This window comes from Microcebus murinus, chromosome 5 (assembly GCF_040939455.1).
Source record: "Microcebus murinus isolate Inina chromosome 5, M.murinus_Inina_mat1.0, whole genome shotgun sequence".
NCBI classification, from domain to species: domain Eukaryota; kingdom Metazoa; phylum Chordata; class Mammalia; order Primates; family Cheirogaleidae; genus Microcebus; species Microcebus murinus.
In genome coordinates, this window is record NC_134108.1 from 105,155,711 (window position 1) to 105,161,270 (window position 5,560).

Consider the following 5,560-nt stretch of genomic DNA (forward strand, 5'->3'; position numbering starts at 1 on the left):
GACCTGTTTGTCTTATTTTTCATCTGTTTGAGAGAGGTGATTTTGGAGCGCCAGAAAGGTGCTGGGGAGAGTGTCTGTTTAAAACATCCCGCTGTTTGAAGTAATGGTTAGGTACATCAGGGCTGTACAGTAGAAGTAAATGTGCTCTGTAAGTCTTTTAATATTTATAGCACTTTTTTTCCTGAAAATTTAAAGTCATGAGTTCTAGGGGGGTTTTGTTTTGCTTCCTGCTTTAATTCTTGCTTTTTCTGTCACTACTAGTATTGAAAAAAATAAAATATCTCTAAATTACATCTTCTTTTCAGAAGCAGGTCCCCATCCATTGCCCTCAGCATCTCCCACTCTCCTATTATTCTGCACCCACTCAGTCAAGGAAGATAAGAGGAGACAAAGGCCTAGTGACAGGTGTGGGGAGAGAGCTCACAAACAGTGTTGCAGATTGGATAAGTGGTTATTGATGGTGAATTTAACAGGAAGAGTTCTTGAGTGTGCACAACAGGAGGGCTGGAAGTAGAACTCCAGACTTACTGGCTGCTTGGCTTGTTTCTTATTTTCTAAGGGCTTTGGAGTAAGCAGTCCCTTCACCTGTGGGCCTTAGATTATGTAAATCATGATAATCAGGCGTGAATTTAGTGTTCCTTCCTCTTCCAGGACAATGTTAGAGTTTGGGAGCATTAAAATTGGGCAAACTCCCATTGGATTTGGGATGATCTCATCCATTCTGTGGTTGACTAATGCCGCCGAGTTTCGGCACTTGTTGAGAATTCTTCTGATAAGAATTGCTCTTCTTTCCAGTGCTTTGCTCAGTAGGAGCTGGGCTCCCCCTTCTAGCTCAGAGTCTTTTGTGACTTCTGTCTGAACTGCACGTGTAGAAAGTAGGGGAAACATAACTCTGTGGAAATTACAGGTTCCGAAAAAAGAAAGTAGGGGAAACAGATGAATCCCTATTAAACATGAAAGTTTTGATTGTATTTAAGATATGATTTTGTTTTCTGATTTATTTTCTTAAAGATTCCGTATAAAATATCAGAAAAGCGCAATACAAGGGAGTAATCTCCCTAATAAAAGTTTCGATGCAGTGCCCAGTCCAAGAAGCGCTGTTGTAGAAAATAATTTGTATTTTAAAAATGTATAATTCAAACTTTCCCCTAAAACAAAAGGCCTGTAACTCTGAATTGAGGAGGTTTGATCTAATTAGCAATCCCAATAAGATAGAAACTTCTCTAAGCATATAAGAGACTCAACTTTTGAGTGTTTCTCAGTGATGGTCTTGAAAATGTAGCTGCTTGTGAGATGGAGCCCAGATTGCCGTAAGCATATATTTCATGGGATTCTCCATGAAAGATTTGTCACCTGTCCTTACCTCTTCCCAAAGGTGGCATGTAGCGACGGCATTACCTTCTAGGAAAAGTGGGGTGCGAATCGATTAAATCCCTGATGGGGGAGAAGAAAGGACAGTGTGTATTTGCTGCGCCCATCGGACTGTTAAGCGTGGTCTTGATTTCCTGAATTTAAGCCTATTGATCTCAGAATTTCCACTCAGCGCCTGACCATTAACCCAGCATGCAGCTTCCATTAAAAGCTTGTCTGTCACCAGGGAACTTGAAATCCCAAAGGTGGCTGGAGTCCCTCTGAGAGCTGTATGTACCAATGAGGTCATTTCTGTCCAAGTCTTACAAGTAAATTGGTTTTTGCTTTTATTCACATTATCCCATCTTGCCTATTCATAGGAACTATTAAATAGCCTTGTAGAGCTGCAAGGGACCCCAAAATGCCATTGCGTGCATGCCCCACGCCCACCTTGGGCAGGGGCACATTTATTCCTGACTAAAGATGATTTGTTTCTAGTGACCTCCTAAAGAACAAGATTCCAGGCACTTCTTAGCCAGTTCTTTATATTTACTGAACAAACTTTTGCTAGCCCCCGCTGCCACCTGGGGTTATTTCTTCTCGTAATCTCAGTGGGTGTGGAGCACCTGTAGCCCTGTGTTAGCTGGCGAGCCCTCACTCAGTTCTTTTCCGTTCTTCTCTGCTCTTCAGGTGCAGTCACCCAAGTGGTACCTCGGGCACAATCACTTTCAAGCTAGCCCCAAACCATTCTGAGTTTTCTAGCTCTGGGTCCGCGGTGAGTGTCCCTGTTGATAGGTGCAATGGCCTTTTTCAAAAGCTTTGGAGTTTGCCCAGAGATGATTTGGGCATGTGTATTTTGTGTGACTAGGATTATACTTTGGGTTTAGGAGGTCTTCCACATTTGCATGTTGACTGATCTGTGCGTGAATCAAAAGCCCTGCACTACAAAAAGAAGTTACACCATTGGAAGAGCCTGTGATCCTCAGTTGGGAAAAAGAAGGTAAAATTCTAACTACCGTGTTTCCCTGAAAATAAAACAGGGTATTATGTTTTTTTTTTTCCTCAAGAAGACACCCTAGGGCTTATTTTCGGGGGATGTGTTATTTGTTTTAAGTGTTGTACAACAATCTACATTTATTCAAATATAGTTAAGTTGTCATCTTCTGGAACATCATCATAACTCTCCAAATCTCGAATTCCATCCCGAATTTCTTGCAACTCTATTTCCTTTAGAACCATTGGCGAGCAATAGAGCTCTCATTAAATGATCAGGGCTGGCTTATTTATCAGAGATCCAGTGAGCACTGGGTCCAGTCTGCACAGTGGAGCAGAAATGATCTCTCTGGGCTCAGTAGGAGACTGCTTGCAGAAGCTTCTCCCCTAGCCCCTGGTGTTTGTCGTGGGTGAGAGACGCCCACAGTGCTGAGTAAAATGGCAGCCACAGCTTTCCTTCTTCCTCCTGGGGACACACAATAGCTAAAGTGGAGTGTCCCACTCTCACTTCACTGAGGAAACTTTCCCCTCAAAGCCTCAGCTTGCAGCACGCACAGGGTGGCTGGGACGGACAGGGAGCCAACCTTGGTGGGGCTGCCCGCACCTTTCTGGTCACCTCTGGGATAGGAGCTGCCACGATGGGGCAGATGAGAAGGCTGCTCATCTTTTTTACCGCTCTGCGACGAAATGCATGGGTTGTGCAGATACGCAGTGTAGCCACGCCCATCGCTAGGTCTTATTTTCGGGGTGGGGCTTCTATTGCGCAAATGCTTAGAAATCCTGCTAGGGCTTATTTTATGGGTAGGTCTTATTTTCGGGAAAACACAGTACATGTTTTGAGTTCCCGCCACATACACCAGCATATGTTTATGGGTACGTGGGGCTTGGTGCTGCAGGGGACACACAAATGAGCTCCTGCATAGCCTGAGTATCCCTAAGCCATCTGGATGCAGGGGTGGGGTTGGGAATGCCATGGCGCATATTGCCACCAGGGGGTGGCATAGAGCTGCCACTGTACCTCCTGGGTCCCTTCGTATCACACTTGATAATTTATGTAATGGAAACTCTGGGATGTTTATCTGAATCACTTGTGCTGCTTTTTCAGGCATTCTTTTCACTTTAAAATTCACAGAGGAAAGGGCTCAGCAGAGGTCCTGGGAAAGGCATAGAAAGCTACCACAACTGATTTATTTTACTTTATTTTTAAATTTTTTTTTGTTCTGACAACCCCAAATAAGTGACTGAGATCAGAATTGATTTATATGTACATTTTAAAATAAAACAGCGGCCCCTCCCTAGACCTAGCAAGCAGTATTGCAGTTGCTTGTCCACATCTGAGCTTTGGGGGAGGGGGAGGAGGCATGCCTAGGAACTTACAGAGCTGGCAGAGAAAAATTGATCCCTAAGCCAAAGAAAGGAAAATTTGAACCATATGCTTTGGTTTCTATTGCACATACTTTTATTTCACAACTTTGGAATACTGGGCTAAAGACTTGGACCTCATTCTCAAAAAGCCGAGAGAGGAGACAAGGTGAGTGCACAAAGAACCACATTATAAAGTCTATGACATAATGTGGATGTTTATAAAGGGGTAAGAAGTGTACGTGTGTATTGGGGGAGGAGTCATCTGAGGGAGAGATCAGGTTCAATCCTAAATTCTATTCTACGTACGATTTTCACTTCTATTAATACTATGTGAAAAATACTGTTTCCTTAGTTAAGTCATGGATGAACGTTTTGAAAAGTGTGGTCTATGGGCCTCTACCTGCCAAAGAATCTCCTGTAGTAATGTTAAAATGCATATTCCAGGGCCCTTCCAACTCTGAATGCCTGAGGGTCGAATCCTGAGAATCTATATTTTAACAGCCTCCCTGGCGTGATCTCCAGCACCCAAAAGATGAAGAGCCCCCCGACATAAATCATAAATGTTAAAATAGGAAGAAAACTTGGCAATTATTAGATCCAAGCAAACAAAATGGGTGTGTATTTTAAGATGGGGCGACAAGGTTTGCCATTTTTCAAAATGTTCATTTGTAATACCAAAGCGAGAGAAAAAGAAATAGCTTTGAAATGATGAGGAACTAACTCCAATGACTATATGGCAATTAAAGGTCATTTGTTTTTGAAGTTTTCTTTTAATTAAAAGCAATTATAAGAACCACATGCTCATTTTAGAACATTTTTAGAAATATAGGAAGCAATAAAGTAGTTTATTGTCTTTACACGCACATATTTCAGAAACCAAGAGGTACCTAGGGTGTATGTACAAACATGACAAACCTTGTCATGTTCTTTCTATCTCAAGTCTGTAAATGACACCATCCTAAACACACTATTCTGCCCTTCTCTTTTTTTCTGTTTGTTGGAGTTTTGAGTTTTATTTATATACAGTTGAAATTTTTATGTAAGGGAATGACATGACTCAATTTTCATTTTTGAAAGATCACCCATGCTATCATGGGGAGTGGATTCTGTCATTCATTCATCCCATACATCTATCCATTTACGGAGCACCTAATCTCTGCCACGCCTGGTGCTGGGCTTGGTGCATACAGAGAAAACATAGACGAAGTACTAGAATGTGAAAAGACTGACAGATCAATAGAACGGACCAGAAAGTCCAAAATAGGTAAAAAAATATATATATACAAGGAATGTAGTAAATGACACAGATGGCTTTTAAATTAGCAGGCAAGAGTTGGGTTATTCCATAAATGGTGCCAAGATAACAAGATATCTGAACAAATAAACCTGGACTCCTATCTGTAACCCTACCCCAAAATAAATCCTAGGTAGATAAAAAACTTAAATATAGAAAATGAAAGCACTAGGTAAACATGGAAAATATTTTTTTGCTGTATTACATAAAACTAGAAGTCATAAAATACACCTATCTGACAACAAAAAATTTGCGCACGGAAATAAAAACATCAATTTGAACAAATTGAGCTAAAGTATTTGAAACTCCTAACTCAAAGGGCCCATTTCATTCGTGTATAAAGAGTTCCTAATAGAAATTTAAAAACTCCCAACAACTCAATAGAAATCGGGCAAAGGCTAAAACAGTTCAAGGTGTCACAGTCAAATGGGGCAGGAAGCCAGTGATCAGACAGTTGCAGTACAGAGTGGCAAGCGTGACAAGAGTGTGACCATAGAATGCGAAGGACCAGAGCATTAAAAAGTGACATCAAGCCACTTAACGCATTCCTGGAGGCAA